The sequence below is a fragment of the Eptesicus fuscus genome, chromosome 8, assembly GCF_027574615.1.
Source record: "Eptesicus fuscus isolate TK198812 chromosome 8, DD_ASM_mEF_20220401, whole genome shotgun sequence".
Taxonomy (NCBI): domain Eukaryota; kingdom Metazoa; phylum Chordata; class Mammalia; order Chiroptera; family Vespertilionidae; genus Eptesicus; species Eptesicus fuscus.
The window spans coordinates 22,164,984-22,179,501 of NC_072480.1; the positions used below are offsets into that span (position 1 = coordinate 22,164,984).

General features: G+C 40.8%; 1 protein-coding gene across 4 annotated transcripts in view; it reads left to right on the forward strand.

The window, feature by feature from the left end:
- ELF1 (E74 like ETS transcription factor 1) overlaps nt 1–14,518 on the forward strand; it is a 117,791-nt gene that overhangs the window by 22,350 nt on the left and 80,923 nt on the right. Inside the window, exon 1 of one of the 4 annotated variants that reach the window (XM_008145536.3) lies at nt 6,762–6,863. The exons of the other annotated variants lie outside the window; for them this stretch is intronic. The gene's annotated coding sequence lies outside the window, so the exon portion shown is untranslated. Of the gene's footprint in view, nt 1–6,761; nt 6,864–14,518 lie in introns of those variants that run through there. 4 annotated transcript variants of the gene reach the window in all.

Sequence of the window (14,518 nt, forward strand, 5' to 3'; positions counted from 1 at the left end):
CAGGGTGGGGTGCTGCAGGGGAGGACAGTTGGGAGGGACCAGGCCTGCAGGGGAGGGCAGTTGGGAGGACCAGGCCTGCAGGGGAGGGCAGTTGGGAGGGACCAGGCCTGCAGGGGAGGGCAGTTGGAGGCAACCAGGCCTGCAGGGGAGGGCAGTTGGGAGGGACAAGGCCTGCAGGAGAGGGCATTTGGGGGCTTTCAGTCCTGCAGGGGAGGGCAGTTAGGGGTGACCAGGCCGGCAGAGGAGGGCAGTTGGGGGTGACCCAGGCCTGCAGGGGAGGGCAGTTGGGAGGAACCAGACCTGCAGGGAAGGACAGTTGGGGGCGACCAGGCCTGCAGGGAAGGGCAGTTGGGGGCGACCAGGCCTGCAGGGAAGGGCAGTTGGGAGGAACTAGGCCTGCAGGGGAGGGCAGTTAGGGGTGACCAGGCCAGCAGGGGAGCAGTTAGGCATTGATCAGGCTGGCAGGGTGGTGGTTAGGGGGTGATCAGGCTGGCAGACAGAAGCAGTTAGGGGCAATCAGGCAGGCGAGCAGTTGGGAGCCAGCAGTCCCAGATTGTAAGAGAGATGTCCGACTGCTGGTTTAGGCCCGATCCCCTGAGGGGTCCCAGATTGGAGAGGGTGCAGGCTTGGCTGAGGGACACCCGTCTCCCCCCGCCCCCCCCCCGCATGCATGAATTTCGTGCACCGGGCCTCTAGTATTTCATATATAGTAGAATTTGCCCTTTTTAGGTGTACAGTTCTATGATCTGTAGAACTGACAACTGACAATACTAACAGGAGTCCCCAATTTGGAGTGCAGTGAAAAAGGAAAGTTTATTCAGTGCAAAACGGCTCAGTTGTAATGCGACACAGGCTGTGAAAACAGCAAGGCTATAAGGCGGCCCTGGGGCCAGGCCTCTCTCTAGTAAGACACCTCTGCTGTGCTTCTCATGGTCTGGTCTGTTCTGCTCTGCTGAGTGAGACAGCTTTGGTGTTGAATTCAGCTCAGCCAGGGAAACCCAGTCTTAAGGCTTTGGTCGAAAGGAAAAGTCCACTCTCAGAGCCAGGGTGGGGTGCTGCTTTATATAGACAGAAGTCCCTTCTCCTGGTCTCTGATTGGTCTGTCCTCATGCAGTTTGATTGGTCCCAAAGGCACTTTGCTCATTGGTCAGAAGGGAAAGTTGGTCTGATTAGTTGGTGAAGATGTTGATGGGGGTGTTGGGTGGGGGGGGGGGGCAGAGGGATATAGTTGCAGCTCCAATTGGATGGAAAGCCTCAGTCCTGTTGGTTGAAATAGGATTTCGGAACCTCCTTTATAAGGGCTGGCTCAGATTGCAGAAACAGTGCAGGCAGGCAGTTCTGTGCAGGCTTTTCCCTGAAGCGCAGTTTGCATGAGAGGCCCCTGTGTAGAAATGGCTGCTAGGCTCTGTTTTTTAATAAATTTGAGTCCAGTTAGCCATGAGGAGCCCTTAGTGTAGGTATCTTCTTTCTCAGGGTCCACATAACAATACCACATCACCATAAAGAATATTTTTATCATCTCTAACAGTTTGTTTCCTTTTTCTCCTTAGTAGGCAATTATCTCCCCTTACTCCCAACCTGTTTCAACTACTAATGTAACTTCTGTCTTTTTAGTTTGGCCTTTTCAGAATGTTATATAAATGGAATCATCCTTCCTATCTAATAAAGAGGGAATATGCAAATTGACCATCATGCCATCACAAAGATGGTGCCCACAGTGGAGGCGGAGTTTCTGTAACACAAGTTGACTGCACCCACAGCGGAGGCCGAGTTCCCGTAATAAGCCTTAATAAGCAATCAGCAGGGACCTGAGGCTGCGTGGCCCTGGGCTGGGGCAGGGGACCTCAGGCTGCATCCCCCCGCCCGGCAAGGCTTGATAGGGGACCTCAAGGTGTGCCCCCCGCCCTGGTGCTGGGCTGGGGGACCTCAGGCTGCTCCTCCCGCCCCAGGCCGGGGGACCTGAGGCTGTGCCTCCCGCCCGGCGCTGGGCCAGGGGACCTGAGGCTGCACCCCCAACCCAGCAGGGCTTGACGGGGGACCTGAGGCTGTGCCCCCCCCCCACCCAGCGGGGCTTGATGGGGCCCTGGGGCTGCGCCCCCCACCTGGCGGGGCTTGGCAGGGACCTGGGGCTGCGCCCCCCACTTGACGGGGCTTGGCAGGGTACCTGGGGCTGCGCCCCCCACCTGCCGGGGCTTGGCAGGGACCTGGGGCTGCGCCCCCCACCTGGCGGGGCTTGGCAGGGACCTGGGGCTGCGCCCCCCACCTGGCGGGGCTTGGCAGGGACCTGGGGCTTCACCCCCTGCCCGGCACCAGGCCAGGGGACCTGAGGCTGTGCCCCCCGCCCGGTGGGGCTTGACAAGGGTGGGGCCGGCTGGGTCTGAATCTCTCCCAATGGGGGTGGGGCAGGCTGGGTCTGGGTCTCGCACGATTTTGAGGTGCCGCGGGTGGGCAGGGACTTGACTCTAGGTCCCACGGCACGCCCCAAACTCTGACAGGAGGAAGATTTTCATATACATTTTACTAATTTTCTTTCATCTTTGACACTTCTATTACAGAGAAAGGGCAAATAGCAATATTAAAATATTTCCTCTAATTAATCCCCTTTTAATGTGCACAAATTTTGTGCACCGGGCCACTAGTACAGTATATATTTTGAGTCTGGTTTATTTCACTCAACCCATGCGCTTAGATTCATATATGCTGTAGTGTTTTTCAGCAGTTTAGTAAGTTCATACCTTTTTATTGCTGATACTATTCCATTGTATGGTTATACAACCATGTGTTTAGCCATTCACCAGTTGGACATTTGAGTTTTCGGTATTTGGTGGTTATTAAACTGCTATAAATATTTGTGTAGGATTTTTAAAAATAAACATATATCTTCATTTCTCTAGAGTAAATATTTCAAAATGGGACTGCTGGATTGTATAATATGTATATGTTTAACTTTATAAGAAACTGATAAAGAGTTTTCTAAAAACGCTATACCACTTTGCATTTCCACAGTGTATGAGGATTGTTTTTGCTCCATATCCTCACTAAGCACTTTTCTTTTTTTGGAAAGCTGTTCCAATGATGTATAGTGGTGTTCTGACTTTAAATTGCATTTCCTTATTGAGTAATGTTGAGATCTTTTCTTGCTTAGTATTTGCTATCTGTATCTCTCCTTTGGTGAAGTATCTGTTCAGATGGTTTGACCATTTTAAAAACTGGTTCATTTTCTTATCTGTGAGTTATTTATATTCCAACTAGAGGCCTGGTGTATGAGATTCGTGCTCTGTTGCGGGGAGGGGTCCCTCAGCCTGGCCTGCGCCCTCTCGCCATCTGGGACCCCTCAGGGGATGTCCGCCTGCTGGCTTAGGCCTGATGCCCTCGCAGTCTGGGGCTCTCACAGTCCAGCACCCCTTGCTCCTTACCACCCGCCTGCAGTGGAGGCGGCCGCTGTGCTCACCAGCTGTGAGCCCGGCTTCTGGCTGAGTGATGCTCCTCCTGTGGGAGTACACAGACCACCAGGGGGCAGCTCCTGCATTGAGCATCTGCCCCCTGGTGGTCACTGTGCATCATAGCGACTGGTCGTTTCACTGTTCAGTCGATTTGCATATTATGCTTTTATTATATAGGATAGTAGTACATGGACTGATTTTAATTCTCCCAGTAATTCTTTGAGGTGGGTACTACATAAGTGAAGGCACAGCGTTGTTAAGTAATCCCCAGAATTATTACATAGCTAATAGGTGGCAGAGCTGGAATTTGAACCCAAGTAGACTGGCTCTAGAACCTGTGCTGCTTTGCCATTTTTTATTTGTTTTTGTGTTGCTTTTTTCCCTATGGGGGTTGATTTGTTGGGGCTCTGAATAGAACCATGATCTAGTTCCTGTGGGTGGTAAAATAATGCTAATAGGGATGCTCTTCATTAAAGGGGCAACATATTTTAATAGCAACTCTGGAATAATCTCCTTAGGGACAGCTAAAATACTTGTTTCTGTTGAAGAGGAGTAATTATTTTTACTTTCTGTCTTTAACTTCACTTATATACTAGTGAAGTATTTTATATAAAATACCCCTTAAATATAAAGGTAATATACCCCTTTTATATAAGGGTTAATGTAAAATATATAAAGTATATGTGTGGCCAAAAATACTTCTTTTAAATACTGTCCAAATATCTGCAATTTTCAAGTAATGTGTTTTATATAAATGGATTTTCTCAGTAGCAGAAGCTTATCCTTTTATATATCTACTAGAGGCCTGGTGCACGAAATTCGTGCAGGGGGGTGGGGTCCCCTCAGCCCAGCCTGCACCCTCTCTAATCCGGGACCCCTTGGGGGATGTCTGACTGCCAGATGTCCCCAGGATTGGGCCTAAACCGACAGTCAGACATCCTTCTCACAATCCTGGACCGCTGATTCCTAACTGCTCACCTGCCTGCCTTCCTGATTGCCCTTAACTGACCCCCCTGCCAGCCTAATCACCCTTCTAACCGCCTCTGTCTGCCGGCCTGATCCCCCCTGCCAACCTTGTTGCCCCTAACTGCCCCCCCCTGCCAGCCTGGTCACCCCTAACTGCCCCCCCTGCTGGCCTGGTTGCCCCAACTGCCCCCCTCCCCGCCGGCCTGGTCACCCCCAACTGCCCCCCTGCTGGCCTGGTTGCCCCTCACTGCCCCCCTCTGCCGGCCTGGTTACTCCTAACTCTCCCAAATGCCCCCCCCCCCCCCCCCCCCCCCGCCGGACTGGTCGCCCCTAACTGCCCCACTGCTGACCTGGTTGCCCCATGCAGCCTGCTGTTCAGGCGTTTGGTCGTCCCTCACTAACCCCCCTGCCGGCCTTGTTGCCCCAAGCAGCCTGCTGTTTGGTCGTTACTGTGAGGGTGTCCTGACCAATTTGCATATTACCCTTTTATTAGTATAGATATTTCATAAAAAATTTCACACACTGGATGTTACTCATTTTGTCCTTTAAAAACCTTTATCATAATTTATGCTGACTTTGAGGCACTTAACTGTATGGTGACATACTTAGGGAGAATGGAGAATGTATTGACCTTACAGGCTAGCTTCAGATGTCAGTACTTTTTACATTATATTTATTTATAGTTTTATAGGTTTTTAAAATTTTATTCTCTCATTATCATCTTTGCCACTTGTTTGTTTTGACATCATCTATTTTCTATTCTCTCTTCACTCCTTATAATTTCTAATTAGCTAAAAGATAATCAAATTACTAGGCTTATATGGATATTGTGTAAATTAAGTTTCAGCTCTGGGAAATGACTTGGGTTTTCCAGTGAACATTTCCTGTGACTACTCAGAGGACCTTTTTCTTGGTGTTTGGGTACTGAGTAGTCATTCTGGATAAATGAGCTAAAATTAAACTAAATATGACATTTGACAATAGGAAAAATGATTTTTTTTCTTTCTAGCATAAGTTTAATAAGTTATTTAACTACGGGGATTATTTTAATAAAAAGATAAGCAAATCAAGCAGTGTTCAGAATGGAATACATAGGTACTTAATAGTCAGCAAGATGGTTCATTGTCATGTTTCATAGCAGTTTGTAAAGTTCCTGTCTAAGTCAGTGACAGCTTGTCCTCTCAGCTGTGCCTCTATTAAAGCAGAATAATCACTTCCAACTAATTAATTAAAGGGGAGAGCACCTTGCCAAATCCCATTTACTTTTTGTAAAATATTAGGATGAAGGCTAGCTAGTGACTTGAACTTGGTCATTTAAAGCGCTTTTGGAAAGCATTAGCTTTCAAGCTATTTTGATCAATTTAAGCTCTTAGAATAAATTAATAAATGTTCACCCAGGGCACAGGGGAAGTAATTGTAGTAATGTTTCAGCTTGGGCACCTTGTCAGATGTATGGTGGCTTGGAGAGCAAAACTTCACTAGCCACGTCTTTTGCTGGTACCCTCAAGCTAGACATGTGTGGTACAGCACGGTGCTTGGCACATGATATGCTTTTATTTGTGGAGAATTTTGTTTGAAAGGTAAAGAAAACTTTGGCTATCTCTTGGAAGTAGTAGAGTTATGAACCATGATTGTATTGATAATTTATTTAAAATAGGGTTTTATGAAATTTGCAGTTTAAAATCATTTTGTTCTATTGAACTTCAATTCCTTTCTAACCCTGTACTTGTTTGTTTGTTTGTTTTTGTTGTTTTTTACTGTAAACCAGATTAAGTCCCAGTTATTTTTCCACTGAACTTTGAATTTTCTAGTGGATATTATCTGTTTAGTAAACTTATAAAGCTATATCTGATACTGCAGTTTGCTAGCTTTTCAGATTACATGGTAATATACCCCTTTTATATAAGGGTTAATGAGTAGCCAGGTTAGACTCACCAGTTCATTGTTACATTAAAAGCCAGATAGTTTGCTATCTCCCTTTCATTTCCTCCCATGTTATTTTTTTCTTTCATAATTTTTTTACTTGATATATTAAAATTACTTTTAAAATTGAGATTTTCTTTTTTAAAACAACATGATGTTTTTAACTTTGCCTCCTTGTAGATTCTGGTTTCATTTTATTGTAAATTTTAAATTATGGTGATTAGCATGAGCTGAGTAATGGTTTAATCAAGGCAGATCTTGCTCCTTTGCTCTGCCTTGCTCTTTTTTTTATACCACTCCCCCGTTTTTACCTGTAGATTTGCATGTTTGACCTAGCAGAATAATTGGGTCCACAGCAACATGGGCGTGCCTCCCTTAGAAACACTTAGTTTCATGTATGACTCATAAGCTGAAGCACAGACACCACTTCCCCAATCTACAGGAGCCATTTTAACAGCATAAAACTTGCCGGATTGCTTTTTATTTTCAAGCCCAAAGGACAGTATCTAAAGATAATGAGAATATTTGAAGGTAACATTATATTTTTGGGTGTTTGCTTCTGGCTGTTTCCTGAGCTGGTAAACAGAGGGTGGTTCTTACCTGTCGAAGAACATGGCTGAGTGTGTTCTTTAACTCTCTGAAAAAATGTAGTCAGTCAGTCACATGCCTGATTACACTTAACTAGTAGGGGGAAACAAAGCATTCAAATTCTGGAAAGTTATAGGGCTTTTTGGTAAAGCTTTCTTTATATTTTCTGTGATTTTCCTCCCTCCCCCCTGTATGACTTGAGAATAAAGGAGATTTTTCTTTTTTTTAGATCACAAAGCAAACTAGGTCATATTTTAATTTTAAAAAATTTAATTGTATTTTGAGGGTAGCAAGAAGTTACAATTCAAGAAACTGTACTTATGTGTGATATGGGTGTTAAGAAAAAAAAATCAAGAACAATGGTTTTGTTTTGGCGTTCAGTTAAGGGGAAGTTTTGGGACAACTGTTATAGATGTTGCTCCTTGACTGTTCTATCCTTTTCTTCTTAAGTTAATGAAATGATACTAAAACATTTAATTTTGAAAACAAGATGGGAGTTTAAGTAATATGAATGGCCATTTAGTTAATAAGTAAAAGTGACTCAAATAAAAAGGAACAAAGACTAGAATGATTCATTTACTATTAGAAAAAAATAATGAAGTTTTAAAATTTATACTGGAAACTTGTTTGGAGTAACAGCCTTAAAAGCCTAACTAGCTTCTAAGAAAACATAGTATTTCAATTTGTTTAAAAAGTATTGGCCTTCCTTCTGTTCTTAAAATTTGCTTGTTTTGTATTTTAAAAAGAAAAAGAGAGAGAGAGAACTCATGGACAGGGACAAGTGTTTGGGGAGGAGAGGAAGGGAGTGGGTGGAGGTGGAGGATGGTATGGGGGACAAATGATGGTAAAAAAGAGAAAATATAAATACTTCTCAATGGAAAAAATATAAATATGGAAATACACAAAAATTAATATCCTTAATAATAAAAAAGATTGTCTAGTCTTTTCCTGGAGTATTTTTCATTATTGAAATTATGAGATTTTGGCAAGTGTACATTCTGGTATGCCTTGAAGTTCTAGGTACTCTGAGAAGCTGGATATAGTAGTATTTTAGTTATTAAAGTTATTTGTGAAACTAAAATTTAAAAGTAAAGTTAGAATATGCAATGATTATGAATAAAGTTCTTAGAAATAAAACTTGCCAAGTTTTATTATTTTCCACTGTGATTATATTTAGCTAGGTCTTTGGGAATTTGCTATTAGGAACTTTCTAAGTGCTTGAAGGCCTGTCAGATGAAAGGGAAGATAGAAAGGCAGTCAGTTATTACTTCTTAATCTTTTAAAAGGATTGTTGATATTAACAGATCAATTTTGTGGTCCTATAAGAAAGGCACTGCAGATATTTTACTCGTAGCCATTTGCTGTCATCTTTGTTTGCATATTGCCAAGGCTTTATTTACTCTTGTCTGATTTGTGTGAAAAATCTAATGAAACTTTTTTGTCTTAAAAGAAAATTTTTTTCCTTTTTAAAAGCCAGTGACCCATAAGAGGGGCACACAAATAAACACAAATAAGCAAATAATTAAGGGGCACACAAATAAGCAAATAATTAATATTTTATTTATTAAAGAGAAGTAGAAGAATTAGTTTCTTAAAATTAAGATTCTGGTGCAATTTAAATAAGATAGATCCTGTTCATTTATTTCAGTTTCTTATTATGTAAAGAAGGCTAATCAAGGAGAAGGGAGGAAAAAGAAAGCATGGACGCAAGGACAGGCCCTTAAAACTTATTAGGTAGTCCCCTACCCACTATTTCCTTTCATAAGGTTGAATATAAGTTTAAACTGAGTCATCAGAATTAAACTTAGAATTACCGATTTGCACAACGTTAGCACTAAAAAAGGCTGAAGATCGCCCAGCTGCGTCACTTTTATAACTGAAGAAGCCGGCCCAAAGAGGTCCTGTGACTTGCTCAAGGTTGTGTGTGCTAACCCAGAGCTGCTCACGCTAGTCCACTCCAACAGTAATGCTTTGTTTGAAATGGCCCGTAGTTCCTTCAGACCAAATAAAGCCTTAATTAAATTACTTGGTGATAAGCAACCCAATAAATTAACCAATGATTTTGAAAATGTGTTCAAACTAGTTTTCTTTTTCAGAGAGATGATACATTTGTTTAATTTCTGCAAAACTTTTTTCCACTATTAGAATTTTTTCATAGTTGGAACATTGTTTTGTGACATTGCTTATTTAAATTGGGCCTAGGGGAGGTGAAAATATAACAAGTTGGGAATTTACTTTGAACTTCTAGATACAAAGACAGGTTTGTTTCTGCTTTAATTTCAGGAGGGCAAATACTGTTTAATATGATGCCTAAATTTAAGGATGGCAAACTTTAAAAGGCATGTGACCCTCAGCTTAATCTCTGTCTGGTGTCTGCACATTGTAACCATTCAAAGTAAAAACATCTACCTGGTATTAAACATTTTAAAGTGGTAATTTTCAACCTTTGGTGTAACAATCAGCTGGCTTCAACTCAAGACATTCTGACTCATTAGGCCTAGAATTTGGTTTATCAATCTGCTTTTTTAATACGTACCCTAGATGATTGTTATACAGGCCACACTTTCAGAAAAAGAATTTACAGGTTTAGGAAGAGTGATTATTCAGTTATTTAGCATTGTAGTATTTGAAGTTTAAAGCAACAGTACAGAAGTGGGCAAAAGTAGGTTTATAGTTTTGAATTTGCATAAGAGTTCATTCTTGTGTTACATATTTTTCCATACAAACAACTGAAGACCTACTTTTGCCCACCCCTGTATTTTGAAGCCCACAGCCCCTAGTAAGTAAGAAAGGTGACTGCAGTAGTTTATCATCAATATTAGCACTTATTTAACCTCCTCTCCCTGTTATCCCTTTCTCTATTCCATTTTATGCTGGCTGTGTCTTTCAACTTTGTGGCTTTCCTTCTTTCCTCTTCTGTAATTCTGCTTTCGCCCTCCTGCTCCCCAACCTGCTGCCATATTGACCGCAATATAGAATGAAACTAGTTATTTTTGTTTTTCCAGTGTAATTGACCTGCTCTCCATCTCAGTGAACCATCATCACTCTGCCAATGTTAGTTTGTTGTTTTTTAATTCTATTTGGTGTTGTATGGTGTCTCTCTCTGTTCCCTTATCTTTGGGGTGCTACGGGGGAAAAATTCCCTTCCTGATTTATGATAGCATTTACAGTCTTTGAAAATCTTCTCTTCAGGGAAATACACTATTATTATTTGTAATTGTTTGAGTCTGGGAGGGAGTAATATTTCCCCCCCAATGTGATACTTGGATAAAATTTTTTAGGTTTCTTTGGACATTTATATCACAGATTGCATATTTGTAGATTGGCCTTACATTCCATCTAATGGGACATAGGTATTCACAGACTCTTGTAGGAGTGGGAAGAAGAGTCCCATCAGTTGAATGGTCTGAAAATAATTATTGTTTTCATGAATTGTATTTCCACCAGAGTATTTTGCTCTTTTGCTTGGAAGTTAAATTAGTAATACCACTGAGACAACTCAAATGATTAGAGCAGTTTTGGGCTATTGGCGCAATCTTTTCCTCCCATTAGTATGGAAAACCTACTAAAGAGAAAAATATTTTGTGTCATCTCTACCTTTGTGTCTTGTTCAGTGGTCTGTGTGCTATAATAAAAATGACTGTTGATCTATACTACAAATGTCTAGACATCCCACTCTTTTTGCTTTGTTGTCAGAGAGGAAGAAATTATGCAGCTGAGCTTTGTTTGTACAAATTTTTGTGTAGAACAATTTTGATTTCTTTTTTTCCAGTTATAAATATCTGAATTAAAGCCATCCTCATAATCAGAAAACTGTCCCTAAACTTTTCTTTTCACTGTCATTCTCTTCCCCCTATAAGAATTCAGAACTTCTCTTTCATTTAATTGCTGAGCAGCATGGTATCAGCTCTTTCGTAACTCCTTATTTTGTAGCCTGAGTTTGATTGCTAGCATGGAAAAAAAAAAAGGGGTGGGGGGAGCTATAAACAATATGAATGCTTCTTGGAGTTTGTATGAAGACTGATTTAATGATTTTTACATTAAAACGTTAGCCTGGCTGAGTGTCAACCTATGAGCCAGTAGGTCACAGTTCCATTCCCAGGCAGGGCATATGCCAGACTTTTGGGCTCGACCCCCAGTGTGGGGCATGCAGGAGGCAGCTGATCAATGACTCTCTCTCATTATTGATGTTTCTCTCTCTTTCTCCCCCTCTGCTTTCCTCTCTGAAATTAATAATATATAAATGTAAATATCCTATATAATAAAAGCCTAATATGCTAAGTGTCTCCAACCTTCCATTTGACCATTTGACCAGTTGCTATGATGCACACTGACCACCAGGGGGCAGACCTTTCAACAGGTAGATTAGCTTGCTGATGGGGTCCGGCCAATCGGGACTGAGTAAGACGGGCCGGACATGCCCTGGAGCCCTCCCGTGGTCCCTCCTGGGCCCCAATAGTGCACTGGTGGAGTCCCTTGGCCTGGCCTGCACCCTCTTGCAATCTGGGACCCCTCTGGGGATGTCAGAGAGCCAGTTTTGGCCTGATCCCCTCAGGCCAGGCTGTAGGACCCCACCGGTTCACGAATCCATGCACTGGGCCTCTAGTATATTTATGAAGTGATATATGTACATTGTTTAAAATCTAATAGAAGAGCCTGTAAGGGAAAGTGGCTTTTCTCCTCTACCACTTCCTATTCTCAGTCTTGCTGCCTAGAGGCAACCACTTCTTAGATAAGTTTTTTTATTCTATAAAATTTGTGTTTTCTTGGATCTATCCTTGTCTTGTCTTCTACCCTATATATTTGAAGTTCTTCAAGGTAGCAGGAACCAGTATGACCTTACATGATGTAAAGCCATGTAAAGTTCATTATCTATGTGATGGATGCTCTGTCATATAGTGGTCATTGTGATTGTGCAAAGTTGTATGGTACAATATAAGAAATCTAAATGAAAAAATTTGGTTATTTTCTGTGTTTTAGAAAATAGTCCTATAATAGTGAAACTAAAAAAATTTGTAGTAAAACTATAAAAATGAGGTGTTGGCTTAATTGTTAGTTTATATGCATCACATTTTTATATCAAAATATTAAATGGATGCTTAATATTATAATGGGACAACTCATTAACCCTTTGGACTTTGTTAGTGGAATCACACCATATACTATATTCTGTAGTAACTTTCATTCAACTCTGTGGGACTTATTTTAATTTTAACTGCAGTGCTGTGTTCCATTGTCTGCCTATACCAGAGTGTATTCATTGTCTCTTGTTGATGACATTAGATTGTTTCCAGTTTTGGAACATTCTTGCACTTGGTTGCTGCAACTTATGTGCAAGAGTTCTCTAGGGCAGTGTCATCACATTGAAGTACCTGAAGAGTTTACAAAGAGTATGGAGAAAATGGGTAGCTTATGATGATTTAGTTTTTCATTATCTTTCTTAGGAACAAGATGCCTACTATTGATGACTTTTTACCCATTCAGCATTTTACTGTTCTAGTGCCCTGGGGGAGGGGGGGGGGTAAAACCCTTCAGAACCCTAAATAGATGGGTAGTTGATACATTTCACAGTAAGTTGCAGGCATAAATATATTTGACCACTAAACAGTTGAGTGTGTCACTTGTTAACTATGATTCAATTATTTCAAACATAATTTTCAATAAAAAATTGAAAAAATAAAATAGATACAATATAGTCCAAATTATGTACATAAAACAATACTCTTATTAATACATATGTAGTAAAGGTGGATAGACAGGGGCCACATCAATTTTAGAATATAGGAGAGATAAAATGAGATTGTAGAGGGATACATAGGAGGTTTTAACTATATATGACTTTTTCCCCCCTTAAGAATCTGAGACAAAATATGGTAAAATATTAATGTAAAGCTGGGTGATGGGTATGAGAATGTATTCTCTTTCTCTTCAGTTAAAGTATTTCATAATAAATTTTGCTTAGAAATAAAAATTTTTTTTGTTTCACATAATAACAGAAATAATGTTTAATTTGATAAAGTTGATTTGAAAAATGGTAAATAAACTCTATTTTGGTAAAAAATGTTAACTGCGTATTTCAGTGAATGTGATTAATTAGATTCAGAACTAAGTTATGTAAGATTGTGTGTCTGTCCCATATAACTAACAAGATGGCTCTAGGCATACTTCTGATGGGTAACGTCCAGTTGAGATCCATTAACAAGTTGGAGCTATAGTTTGCTAGAAATAATTTAGTCTTTAGAATCATCCCACTCTCAAATATTTAAAAACACATTTTAGAACAAAAAATTTATGAAACAATATATTGTCACTGATAAACTTTAAGTAGCTAATTCCCCAAATTGGACTTTTGCATCTAACCAAATTTATTGACATAATCAGTGTTTCATCTTGTTTCCTTAAGATTCTTACTATAACCAAAGTAGTTCCTTCCTGATCTTAAAAAAAAAAGTTTCTAAATATTTTATTGGTTAACAGTACAAAATAACCTTTTTGTGCTAAAAACATTATAGTGAAAACAAAGTGAGAAACATTTTTAAAATCATAGCTTAACATTTCTGATTCTAACTGAACATTTATTTTTTTAATTCTTTATTGTTTAAAGTATTACATATAGTATTACATATGTCTCCTTTCCTCCCCATTGACCTCTCCCCAGCCACCCCCACATCCCAGTACATCCCTCACCCGCCTAGTGTCTGTATCCATTGGTTATGCTTATATGCATGCATACAAGTCCTTTGGTTGATCTCTTACCTGTTCCCCCACCCCTCCCAGGACACACCCTCTCCTCCTTCCCCTCTGAAGTTTGATGGTCTGTTTGATGCTTCTCTGTCTCTGGATCTGTTTTTGTTTTTCAGTTCATGTTGTTCATTATATTCCACAAGTGAGTGAGATCATGTGATATTTATCTTTCTCTGACTGGCTTATTTCACTTAGCATAATGCTCTCCAGTTCCATCCATGCTGTTGCAAATGGTAAGAGTTCCTTATTTTTTACAGCAGCATAGTATTCCATTGTGTAGATATACCACTGTTTTTTAATCCACTCATCTGCTGATGGGCACTTAGGCTGTTTCCTAATCTTAGCTATTGTAAATTGTGCTGCTATGAACATAGGGATGCATATGTCCTTTCTGATTGGTATTTCTGATTTCTTGGGATATGTTCCTAGAAGTGGGATTACTGGGTCAAATGGGAGTTCCATTTTTATTTTTTTGAGGAAACTCCATACTGTCTTCCACAGTGGCTTCACCAGTCTGCATTCCCACCAGCAGTGCACGAGGGTTCCTTTTTCTCCACATCCTCGCCAGCACTTGTTGTTTTTTGATTTGTTGATGATAGCCATTCTGACAGGTGTGAGATGATACCTCATTGTTGTTTTGACTTGCATCTCTCGGATGAATAGTGACTTTGAGCATGTTTTCATATGACTCTTGGCCTTCTGTATGTCCTCTTTCGAAAAGTGTCTATTTAGGTCCTTTGCTAATTTTTTGATTGGATTGTTCATCTTCCTTTTGTTAAATTGTATGAGTTCCCTATAAATTTTGGAGATTAGGCCCTTATTGGCTATAACATTGGCAACTATATTCTCCCTTG